The sequence below is a fragment of the Prionailurus bengalensis genome, chromosome B2 (genome assembly GCF_016509475.1).
Source record: "Prionailurus bengalensis isolate Pbe53 chromosome B2, Fcat_Pben_1.1_paternal_pri, whole genome shotgun sequence".
Lineage (NCBI taxonomy): Eukaryota > Metazoa > Chordata > Mammalia > Carnivora > Felidae > Prionailurus > Prionailurus bengalensis.
In genome coordinates, this window is record NC_057349.1 from 105,023,580 (window position 1) to 105,036,896 (window position 13,317).

General features: G+C 38.4%; 1 protein-coding gene across 1 annotated transcript in view; it reads left to right on the forward strand.

Moving 5' to 3' along the window:
• The first annotated feature begins 3,777 nt into the window (after positions 1–3,777).
• The window catches only part of LOC122489907 (amine sulfotransferase-like), a 46,846-nt gene continuing 37,306 nt past the window's right edge, over positions 3,778–13,317 (forward strand). The window contains exons 1-2 of the mRNA XM_043592180.1: positions 3,778–3,972; positions 12,931–13,111. The gene's annotated coding sequence lies outside the window, so the exon portion shown is untranslated. The remainder of the gene's footprint in view (positions 3,973–12,930; positions 13,112–13,317) is intronic.

Below are 13,317 nucleotides of genomic sequence, written 5' to 3' on the forward strand. Positions count from 1 at the left end.
GGGCTCATATACAAGGAGTTGTAATAACTTGGAATTTTTATGTGGGAGACAGTGATGGCTTTTGGATTCTAAGTGTTGTCATTAATATAAAATGTCAGAGAACAGAGGTGAAGAGAACATTAAGCCTTCTGAATTCTAGCCTTTGGGCATGACATATTTAAGTCTTTGCAAAGCCAGAAACCTGAATATAGTCAGAATTACAAAGGCCTTTAGTCTTATGGTAGTGTTTGAATCAGAATCCTTTGTGGTTATTCCAAGGTGTGCACTTGTAGGCCCTCCGCAGTTGAGGTTATTAAACACTGACCTTAATCTGAATTTTAAAACAGTGAAATCTCATGCCGGTGACACAGGTGATACTGTTGCATACTCCTTATTCAGAACCATAGTCCTGTAGTTGTGAAATAGATACATTGTGATGTTCCTCCACTCTTCGAATTTAACCAGTCTGGAAAGGTCTGGATTTTGGGGGTTGTACAGTGTCTGCAAGAGAACACACATCCACATTCATGTACTTGTGAGACCTTCTTCATCATAGCTTGGAATGATTGATTTGGGGACCCCAGGTAGGAGAGCCAGGCTTCATGCAGGTTATCTAGGCACTGCAACTTTGGAAAATTGAATCTTAATCCTAATAGGGAATTACTTGTGCTATTACAAAAAGCTGCCTCCTTTCAAAAATACACGTATTACGCATCCACAGATAAGCAGTATCAATCCCATGTTTATTTTTGGATTTGGGTTTATGGTTAAAATCAAATTATTTAAGACAAAATTGAGGAATATAATACTATCATTGAGGAATGTAATACTTTTTCACCAGCTTTGGTTCTGACCAATAGAAGGGAATACCAGTAGTGTTTGTCATTTCTCTACAGAGAGAAGTCCAAAAATTTGTGTTGTGTGAGAATTTACTTTTTCTAAGAAGAGATCCTTTCTGAAGCTGATCAGTAGATGCATTAAGAACTTGAGAGCCGTTGGGGCGCCTGAGTGGCTCAGTTGGTTGAGTGTTTGACTTCGGCTCAGGTCATGATCTCACGGTTTGTGGGTTTGAGCCCTGTGTCGGGCTCTGTGCTGACTGCTCAGAGCCTGGAGCCTCCTTCAGACTCTGTGTCTCCCTCTCTCTCTCTGCCCATCCACTGCTCACACTCTGTCTCTTTTTGTCTTTCAAAAATGAATAAATGTTTAAAAAAAAAAAAAAAGAACTTGAGAGTAGTTTAATTAAGGGTAAGAAAAGCAATGATGAACAATATAGTGCTGAGATCAGTGAGGACTTGACCTTAAAGTGTCAAGAATGATTCTACCTCCCTCTCACACAAGACTTTTTTAAAGTATATGGTTGATTTTGTTTTTTTTTTTTTAAGTTTATTTATTTATTTTGAGAAGGGGTGGGGAGGGGCAGGGAGAGAGGGAGAGAGAATCCCAAGCAGGCTCTGCACTGTCTAGTATAGAGCTTGACGTGGGGTTCAAACTCAGGAACCATGAGATCATGACCTGAGCCAAAATCAAGAGTTGGATGCTTAACCGACTGAGTCACCCAGGTGCCCCAGTCACCCAGGTGCCCCTGAGTCACCCAGGTGCCCCTGAAGTATTGAAGTGGATTCCATCTTTGTCATTTCAGAATGTAGGTAGAACCTGATGATATGGAAATGAAGACTCAGAGCTTGTTGTAATGATACACCCAAGTATTTTCATCCAAAGTAAATATTAACTTTAATATTGCTTTTATTTTATGGGAATTAACCAAAGACTCTACTCAAACTGGAGCACACATAATCCCAGGATGCGCAAAAGCATGACTGGTGGTATTTGAAGCAGTAATTGGCCATCTTGGATTCTCAGTTTTGCTCTTGGATTTGGGAAAATTTTTGCTTTTGTTTTTCTACTTATGCTAAGTTGTATGAAGTATTATAAGATTAAAAACGAATACTACTATGTGTATTCATTGCTGTATGCCTGTGACAATGTCTGGCACCAAATAGGCATCTATTATTTGTTGAATTGAGTGAATTATGCAAAGCTCTCCTGCATTTTAAAGGTAAACTATGGCAGTTCAAGGAAGTGTTTTATTTGCTATATGCAGCTTTGAGTAATGCCTCCAGATTCTGCATTACTTCATATTCTTCTGCCAGGAGAGGTGCCTTAGGAAAAAAGTGCACTGATCTAAGGCAAACACCTCTAAAAGGTTACATGAACATTTCCTATTTGAGGTAAAACCAGAAAGAGTGATTGGTAACATTTCTTATGGATGAAAGAATGAGTTCATTGATTGTACTGTCACAAACTCCAAAGGTATATGTGTCAAGTGGCAAAGAGATACATTCTTGGATTCTAGGAGAAAGGAGAGTGTGAGTTTTCAATATGTATGTGCTAGCCCATTGTTTGTGTTATGGAGGTGCAAACAGAAAGCAGGTAAACTATCTCAAGTAGCTCATAGTGTTTTGTCTTTTAGAGAACATAAATGTCCAGCAACAAAGGTAAACATCATATGATTATATATAAAAATGAGTCACACACTTCCAGAACTGTAGGGAGTAATTTTAGAGAGTCCATGGAGTTCTAAAGTGATAGGGAATGTTTTTTCACCAATGCACATGGAGTAGGAGTCCATATAAAGACGTATATGGGAATGACATTAGCTTGTTTGCAGCTTTAGGACCTATGTCAGAGTAACAGAGGTGCAGAATACTGCCATAAGGTTTATCATGAAGTTTATAGCTTTCAGTTTAATTTCCCCTTTGTTGGGGAAAGGACTTGGAAAGAAAAGGGGTGAGGTGGGGTGGTAATGCACGACTTAGTGCACCTTCCATTAATAGAAAAATGGGAATATGTTGGAAAACGTTTATGACTATTGTAAAGGAATGCCAAATCAAAATTTTAATTAACAGTGCTGTGTAGAGCCATTTTGGCACCTGAAGTAAAAGGAAAAATCAGTAATTACTTAAAATTTGGATATTTTATTTATCATGGATTTTACGTTAAATCTTTATTTTTAAAAATATTGCATTAAAATGTTGATCTTAATAACTGAGTTTTTGGTGCTTTTTAAAATTTTGCACCCAAGATCAGTGCCTCACTCACATTATCGTAGTCCTTGGTAGGTCGAAAAGGCTTTCAGGGTTTCCTGGCCTCCATCCTAAGAATATTAGGGAGAAAGGCCTGGAGTTGGAACCTGGTGAAGATTTAGGTAAAGGGTGCTTCTTTGTGTAAATGAAGATGCTCGGAAGACAAGCAGAATGAGCCATACTGTTACCAACTTCAAGCAGATAGTTAAACTGAAGTAATTAAGGGCCTGGAAATTATTAGATTATGGGCTACTGCACATGCTTGAGATACCAACTGGTAGGTTATGGCTTTGACCATAAGAGTCCAAACCTATGTAGATGTGATATAATCATTAAAGAAAAATGAATTACACCCAGATTTGTTGGTCTCTTGAACAAATTGATTCTTGTAGAACTCAGACTGTCTAGAAAGTATGGATCTACAAAATTTTCCACCTATACTTTTGGGATAATGTTTTAAAAGAACTTCGATATTGGGGCGCCTGGGTGGCGCAGTCGGTTAAGCGTCCGACTTCAGCCAGGTCACGATCTTGCGGTCCGTGAGTTCGAGCCCCGCGTCAGACTCTGGGCTGATGGCTCAGAGCCTGGAGCCTGTTTCCGATTCTGTGTCTCCCTCTCTCTCTGCACCCCCCCCCCCCCCCCCCCCCCCCCCGTTCATGCTCTGTCTCTCTCTGTCCTAAAAATAAATAAACGTTGAAAAAAAAATTTTTTTTAAAAGAACTTCGATATTAATTTGGATGTATCTTTTGACATTTAAATTTTGTTTTTAAAGGTTAGACTGTTTCTATTATTTGGAAAGGCCCTTAATACTTGAGGATCTGTTACTAAGGATGTTTTCTAAAAAGATAAATATTGATGCTATGGCCCTTGAAAATGACATTAAAGGAGAGTGTTAGGCACATTCTCAAAGGTATGCATTTAGTGTCTTTTTTTTTTTTTTTGCAATCATCAACTAATTTTTGAAAAATGTTTATTTATTTTGAGTGCAAGCAGGGGAGGGGCAGAGAGAGAGAATCCCAGCAGGCTTTGTGCCTAGAGCACTGAGAGCGCAGACAGCACACAACCAGATGAGGGGCTCAAATTCAAAAACTGTGAGATCATGACTGAGTTGAATTCAAGAGTTGCATGCTTCACTGATTGAGCCACCCAGGTGCCCCTATTAGCAACTAATTTTAGTAGATTCTGTCTGAGATAGGAAGTTCTCTGTGTCCATGTATTTTATGGAAGGAGGTTGTATTTCTCTCTCTTAGACATAGATGCACAATTGAAAATGTGCCAGCACACGTTGAGCCAGCCCCAGAGAGTTTGAACACAAGGGGAAAATGTGAATATTTAATATTTAATACTTCATATTTTAGTTCACCACTGAAGGTTAATGCCTTGTGTAGTATGAAAATCTAAGAGATGGTTCTGGCAGAGGGGTGAGAACTGGAATAGGCCCTCCTAACTGGGAGCTTCCGATCATTCATTTAATCTCTGATCCTCAACTTCCTCACCTGTAAGGTGGGGATCACAATACTTCTAGAACACGACAATTTTATTCAAAAAGGACAGTTAATAAACATGGTCAAAACTTGGTGAATTTTTCATGGGACTTTGTCTACAAATCTTCTCGTGTTTCCCACACCACCTTTTCCCCCTGCCTCACACAATGAAATTATAGGGAATAAGTGTACTGCCTTGGACCAAATGTTTGTGTCCCCCCAGAAATTCATATGATGAAATCCTAACTCCCAAGGTGATAATGCTAGGAGGTGAGCTTTGGGGAGGTGATGATTGGGATTAGGGCTCTTATAAAAATGAAAGCAGACTTGAGCTCCCTTACTGCTTCTGCCATGTGAGGTCACAGAAGACTACGAAGGAAGGGGATTCTCTCTAGGTATGAATCTGCTGGTGATATGATCTAGGACTTCCCAGCCTCAGAACTGTGAGAAATAAGTGTCTTCATAAGCCACTCAGTGTATGCTATCTTGTGATAGCAGCCTGATTGGACTAAGACAAATATTGCTCCACTTCCTTTTGCCAATATTACATTAACATATTGAATCCGGGAGAAAACCAAACATTTAGTAGTGCAGATGGCACCTCCTTCAGCTGCAGTTACACAAATGTTACCTGCCTTCACATCTGTAGCAGCCAAACTGCCTCAGGTTAAAACAATTTGAAGGGCAGCCCAACTCTTTAGCTCCTTGTGTGATCACTTGTGGGTTTTGTTGCTAGTGCATTGCAGTGCAACTTCTCCCTCTGCCCAGAGCACCTGCCTTCACTCCCTCACAGGTGTTGTTCCTGAGGGCAGTTCTCAGTCCTCATGCAAATCTCAGTGTGTGTCCTGGGAGAACGCAAACTAAAACATCTTATGATTTCAATTACAGCATCGTGGTGACCTATGGCACAACAGCACTAGAGCAGAACTGGCTGAGGGCAGAGTTTGGTGGGATGGCTGTTGACTAGGGCCCCTGGCTACCCACACACCCCAAGTGGTGCTAGGGAAGTGGTTCTGGGTGGGGTTTGGAAATGTATGGGAGCATTTTTCTTTGTCATATCAGGCTGGGAAGAAGCCAGGGATCCTAACAGTTTCTGCTGTGAGGACAATCCCACAAGAGGAAAAACTATTGCAGAAACAAAAGGCTCAAAAGTTAAAAAAAGAAACCTTATTCCCTATACTGTCCACTTGTTCATGTTATGTCTCCCATGCATTCCTTGTTACTTTTACCTCGTTGTGGGGTGTTTTGTACTTCTCCAGAATTTATAGATAGTGAAAGATGGGCTGAAGGGGATTTAGGCCACCATACCAGACCTGGAGTGATAATTTTGATTCTAGGATATTAAATGGAGTTTGGACAACTATGATGTGTTTTAAGCACATCTAGAATGGACTGATTTCAAAATAAAGTCAGAGCCTTCCCAGTAGCGTTCTCCCTGTTCCAGGAGGAATAATATTTTCGTAGAGATAAAACAAGCACCTATCATTGTTCCTTGGACCCTTGGTCTTTCTTAGGTTCTTTGCCTAATCTTTCTTATATGGCTCTTCTTCCACATAACAATTGTACTGCATTAAAACCCCATCTCAGTCTGCATTTAGATAAAATTCCAGACAGGAGATTCTTCATTCAGCCTTACTAAAAGGAGTAATAGGTGACATCAGCATCCTGGCAGTGTAAGTTGTTCATTTTTCTCTCCCCTCAATTTGCGTGTAATTGGACATCCATGACTGAAAAAAAGTGCCTCTACAGAGCATACGGGGACATTAGAGATCATCCATGTGCATCCAAAGTGGGTGGATTGAGAACCAGAGAGGCTATGGGGCCAAAGGGCCAAGGGAGGTGCAGCAGCCAGAGCGGCAGTGCTGGAACCAGCAGAGGAGGCAGAGGAGGCGGAAAGCACAGGTGGTAAGTGAAGTCCTCCCGACTGCTCAGGTGCAGCTGGAGGGGCCTGTTGCTCTTCAGCAGCACCTGGGTTTCCCGGAAGAGAACTCTGCGACTGGGACAAAGGATGGAAAGGGAAGAAGGCAGAGAAAGAGAATTGACAGAAGATGTGTTCTGCTGTCTGCCTTGGTATTTCAGGAAGAAGTTTGGGACCTCTGAGATACCTTCCACCCATCCCAGTGTCCTTGGGCACACCCAAAGACCCAAGGGCTAAGCCCACAACTCTCCTGCCACTTTTTAAAAAATGCCAGATCCTTTAGGTATGCTCCTAATTTAATGGTGAGTCAGATTCAGTAAGAGAAAATAAAATAATTGTGCTATATCATGAACTGAGAAACAAAGGTAAGTTTCTGATTGCCAATCTGTTTAACTGTTAGAGTCAAAGCCTTTTCTACACAAGAAAGGTATTCAGGCCTTCAAGTGAGATGACAAAGGCACATTTCATCCACTATGAAGAATCATAGTAATACAGTATCACACAGGATAAAGGGCAATCCTTCAGAGCCAAATTCAAAGACAAAATATTGTGATCTGATGTATAATTCAAGACAGCTTTTATGAAGAAATTCCATAAGCTACAAGAAAATTTAGAAGGCAGTTCCATGAACTGAAGCATAAAACTAATGAACAGAAGGAGTACTTTACCAAAGAGATTGGAATTATAAAAAAAAGACTCAAGCAAATTCTGGAGCTGAGAGACTCAAATGAGATGAAAAGTGCAGTAAGAAGCATTAGAAATACAGCAGGTCACATGGAAGAGAGATTAAGTTACCTGGAGGATAGGAATTAGAAATGATTCAAGTAGAAAAGGAGAGAGCTAGGATTTCAAACAAGTGACGAAACCCTATGTGAGTTATCAGACTATTAGAAAAGCCAATATAAGATTAAGGAGTGTATCAGGAGAACAGAGGAAAGGGTCAGGGAAACCTGGGAAAGGAATTTAACATACAAGTCAACAGAGCTCATAGAACATTTTATTATCTCAATGGGAAAACAATGAGACATTATGATGAGTGTCCAAACTCAATGATAGAACTCTTAAGGCAAGGGAAAGAAGAGTTAGCCCACAAAGAACCCCTACCCTTTACCCCCTATGCCTTAGGCTATTAGCAGATTTCTCAGCAGGAACTCGAGGGAGTTTACCACTAGACCTGCCTTGCAAGAAATGCAGAAAGAACTCTTCCAGCTGAAATGAAAGACACTAATAAATGAAATCGCATAAAACTCTGATAAAGGTGATACAGACAGTCAAAATTAGGATATTAACTCTGTTTAAGAATAGTTTGTCAAACAATTACAGAATAGGGTAAAGGAAGAGAGCATTAAAAATAATGATAGTCACTATAGTTGGTTAACAAATTCATAGCATAATAAGAGGTAATTTGTGACATCAAAAACATAAAAGAGGGTAACATAGACAAGTTAATTTGAGCTGCTAGTGGCAGAAAAAGGGCTAGCATTTTTTATTTAAGCCTCAAGGTAACTGTAAAGCAAAAATGTAGAGCAGATACAAATGAATATGAGTTGCTAGCAAAAGAAAAAGGCCCACATGTTTTATGTAAGCCTCAAGGAAACACTGAAGCAAAAATCTAGAGCAGACACAAAACATGGAAAAAAAGAAAAAAGGCCACATATCACGACAAAACCCACCAATTAACAAGGGAGGCAGAAACAGAATGAAAAAGAAACAATATAGATGGGACATAGCAAATGAACACTAATAAGTTCTACATATTAATAATCCCCCTAAAAATAAATGGATAAATTTACCAATCATGAAGCACACAGTGGTTGTATGGTTAAAGAAACAAGACCCAACTATATGTCACCTACAGGAGACATTTCAGCTCTAAAGACATACATAAGCTCAAAGTGAAGTGATGGCAGATGATTTTCCAAGCAAGTGAAAACCAAAAGACAATAGCTGCAGCCTACTATATATCAAACAAACTGAATTTCAAGTCAAAATCAGAAGTGGTAACACAAGACAGGAAGGTCATTACGTAATGATAAAAGGGTCAATACAGCAAGTAGATGTAAAAACCACAAACAAGTATTTGTACTCTAACATTCAAGCACTGAAGTCTGTTAAGCAAATACCAACAGATCTTAAGGGAGAAACATATAGCAATCCATTAATAGTAGGGGACTTCATTACCTGACTGTCAGCAGTAGATACGTTACCCAGACAGAAAATCAACAAGGAAACATTGCAATGGAACAGTACCTTAGAAGAAATGGGCTTTAGAGACTTCTTTTTTTTTTTTATTTTTAAAAAAAAAATTTTTTTTTTAACGTTTATTTATTTTTGAGATAGAGAGAGACAGAGCATGAACGGGAGAGGGGCAGAGAGAGAGGGAGACACAGAATCGGAAACAGGCTCCAGGCTCTGAGCCATCAGCCCAGAGCCCGACGCGGGGCTCGAACTCACGGACCGCGAGATCGTGACCTGGCTGAAGTCGGACGCTTAACCGACTGCGCCACCCAGGCGCCCCTAGAGACTTCTTTAAAAAAAATTTTTTTTTAACTTTAATTTTATCTTATTTTTTGAGAGAGAGACAGAGAGCAAGTTGGGGAGGGGCAGAGAGAGAGAGAGAGTGAGGGAGACACAGAATCCGAAGCAGGCTCCAGGCTCTGAGCTAAGCACAGAGCCCGATGCGGGGCTCAAACTCATGAACTGTGAGATCATGACCTGAGTCGAAGTCAGATGCTTAACCAACTGAGTCACCCAGGTACCCCTAAGAGACATCTATAGGACATTCCCTCCAATATTTGCCAAGTGCACACTCATCTCTTTATTCTGCAGGATAGATTATATGATGGGACACAAAACAAATCTCAGATTTCCCTATCTTTCCTATTTATGGAACTGACAATAAGAAAGTGAGAAGATTCACAAATATATGGAAACTGAACAAAATACTTCTGAATAACCAAAAAGTCAAAAGTAAATCAAAATGAAAATAAAACATTATCTCAAAACAAATGAAATGGAAAGACAACATATCAAATCTTATGGGATAGAGAGAAAAACTGTTCTGGATAGAAATGTAATAATAATCAAAAAATCAAAGAATTAGGAAGACATCAAATAAACTACCTAATTTTACAGCATAAGGAACTGGAGAAGGACAAGTTAAGTCCAAACTTATTAGAAGGAAGGAAATAATAGAGATGAAAGATCAGAGCAGAAATGAAATGAAGACCCAAACAACAACAAAACAACAAAAAGGAACAACAAAATTAAAATCTGGTTCTTTGAAAAGATCGACCAAGTTGAAAAAATTTTAGCTAGACTATCTAAGAACAAAAGAGAGATAACTCAAATAAAATTAGAAACAGAAGAGGAGACATTGCAAGCGATACTACAGCAATACATAGGAGCATAAGACGCTACTATGAACAATTGTATGCCAGCAAATTACATAACCTAGAAGATAGGATGCATTTCTAGAAACACAGCCTTAGCAAGACTGAATCCAGAAGAAAGAGAAAAATAGACAAATGAGTAAATTGAGAGATTTATGAGTAATCAGCCCAACACAACCCCCCAGGAACTGATGGCTTTACAGGTGAATTCTACCAAACATTTAAAGAAACATCATTCCTCCACAAACTCTTCCATAATACCAAAGTGAAGGGCATGCTTCTAAATTTGTTCTGTGGGGCCAATGTTACCCTCATACCCAAACCAGATAAGAATACCACAAGAAGAGAAAACTATAGGCCTATATCCCTGATGCAAAAATTTTCAACAAAATAGCAAATTAAATTCAAGAACACCTGGACAAAATTAGGTTTCTCTCAAGGATGCAAGTTTCCTTTAACACACACACTTCAATAAATGTAATATGTCAATAAAATAAAAAATAATACCATAATTATGTCACTAGACACAGAAAAACGCAACTCATACAGCATCCTTCATGTTATAAAGCCTTAATAGATTGAGTATAGAAGGAATACACCTCAACATAGTATGGACTATATATGAAAAGCCACAGCTAATATTATATTCAATAGTGAAAAGTTGAAAGCTTTTTCTCTAAGATCAGGATCAAGACATGAATGCCCACTCTCACCATTATTGTGGTACTAGAAGTCCTGGCTAGAACCATTAGGCAAGACGAAGAAAGAAAAGGCATCCAAATCAGAAAGGCAAAAGTAAAATGGTCACTATGTGCAACTGATATGATTTTATATATAGAAAATCCTGAAGAGTCAATCATAAAACTGTTCAAATTAATCAGAGTAAAGTTTCAGGATACAAAATCTATATACAGAAATCAGTTTCATTATTTTACAGTAATAATGCACACCTGAAAAAAAATAAAAATATCTTGTTCAGAGTAGCATCAAAAATAAAAACAAAAAATCTAGATAATTTAGCCAGGGAAGTGAAAGACCTATATGATGAAAAGTACAAGACTTTGCTGAAAGAAATCAAAGAAGGCACAAACAAATGGAAGTCACCTCATGATTGTGGATTGGAAAAATTAATATCATAAAATGCTCATACCACCCAAAGCAATCAAGAGATTGAACTCAATACTCATTAAAATACCAAAATCATTCACAAAAACAACAATCCTAAAATGTATGTTTTAGTAGTTTAACTGTGATATGTGTAGCTTTTGTCCTATTCACGTTTATCCTACTTGTTCGTCGAGCTTTATGGATGTGTAAACTAATATTTTTCCTCAAATATGGGAAATTCTTGACCATACTTTCTTCAAAGATTTTTTTCTGTCCTTTCCTTCTGTCTATGTTCCTCTGTTTGATATGTTCTACAGGTCCCTGAGGTTATGTTCAGTTTTCTTCATTCTTTGTGTTTCTGTTCTTTTTATTCTTTGTAATTCTCTTCACTACTGATCTGTCTTCATGTTCCATGATTCTTTGTTCTGTCGGATCAAACTTGTTGAGATCTAAGGACTCAATAAATGAACATTGTTTTATAGCTGTTATTTTATTTTTTTGCTAAGTCCAGCATCTGGGTCCATTCAGAGACAGTTTTTACTAATTGCCCTTTATTCCCCTGAATATGTGTTACACTTTCTTGTTTTTTGACATATGGTAGTTTTGTCAGAAACTGGATATTTTAGGTAATATACATTCTCTAGATTCCAATCTTGTCCTAGAAGTGGTTGTTCTGCCTTTTTTTTTTCACTTTCTTTTTAGTGATTTACTAGGACTAATTATGGAGTCTATCCCCAACAGCATACACACTTTCAAATCACTACTCAAATTTTTAAAATTTTTGTGTTATAGTTAAGACAAGGCCAATAGAGCTTAGTAGTCAGGCAATATTAGGTCAGAGGTTGTGCTTAAACTCAAAACTGGGTAATTTTCCCACTTTTCAGCCTTACAAGTTTTGCAAATAACTAAAATTTTCGAGAATCATAAGAATCAGGGGCCCCTGGGTAGCTGAGTTGCCTAAGTGTCCGACTTCGGCTCAGGTCATGATCTCACAGTCCGTGAGTTCGAGCCCGCGTTGGGCTCTGGGCTGACAGCTCAGAGCCTGGAGCCTGCTTCAGATTCTGTGTCTGCCTCTCTCTCTGCCCCTCCTCTGCTCGCACTCTGTCTCTCTCTGAAAAGTAAAATAAAAACATAAAAAAATTAAAAAAAAAGAATCGTAAGGATCAGTTTGCTTTTCTCAAGTTTTTTATTTTAGTGAATCACAATTATTCCTTTCTAGCAATTAACAACTTTGGCTTCAGGAATGTGTTATGTTTTAAGTTAGGAAATAGTGTGAGAAAAAGTTTGTCTTCATAATTACAGGGTCCAATTTCTGTCACATTAAAGACTTCTTTGTTTTTAATTTAAATTTTAGCTAGTTAACATAAAGTGCAATATTGGTTTCAGGAGTAGAATTCAGCGATTCGTCCCCTTACATACAACACCCAGTGCTCATCATAACAAGTGCCCTCCTTAATACCCATCATTCATATATCCCATCTCCCACCCTTCTCCCTCCATCCATCTCAGTTTCTTCTCTATTGTTGAATCTCTGTGGTTTAAACATTTTCTTAACAGTAATGATTACTCCAATAAAAAGGATTAAATCGTTTCTTTGGATCAAATTTTTATTTAATGAAAGGTGACAATAGGACAGATGAAACCATGAATTCCAAAGTTACTGAGAGTAGTTCTAAATAAGAAACACAATCTACTTTTCCCAAATAAGGGTGAGAGGATATGTATTAGGAAGGACTTGAGTCCAGTTCCAAATCAGATAGTGTGCATGCAGTAACATCAACAAATGCCAAAGTTTGGTGATTTATCTTAGTATAAATGAAGAAATGTTTGTTATTCAGGAAGCACTAACAACAGAAGAGAAGCAGCATCTAAGGTCAATAACCCAAGTACATATAGAGGGAGTTTGAATAAACCTTAGGTGTTTATCCAGAGGCAATTTGAATAAACCTTAGATGTTTATCGTTTAGGACCATTCTGTTCAGAAGACAAACTGGATAGAGTGTGGAACCCCTGAAAAAGAGGACACAAAACGATACCTGAACTGCCAACCCCAGGACCTGTGATTCCCTCTGTGGTATCACATCCCTATCTGGTATGAAGACCTCACCACTCACTCAACAGTGACAAAACTGAGGGGAATAATGGCAGGTAAACAGTGATTGGTAGTTACATGAGTATTACATTTGTGTCAAGCAAATTGTAGAATTATGGAAAGTCTCTAATCCTTCAAAATTAATGTATTTACTTCTTGCATATGTAGATTTCTTGTCTCAACTTCTCAATTGTTCACACTACTCATATTCTCAATTTTGTTTCATAAGAAACAACACAAAGACTTAAAGACACCAATAGTA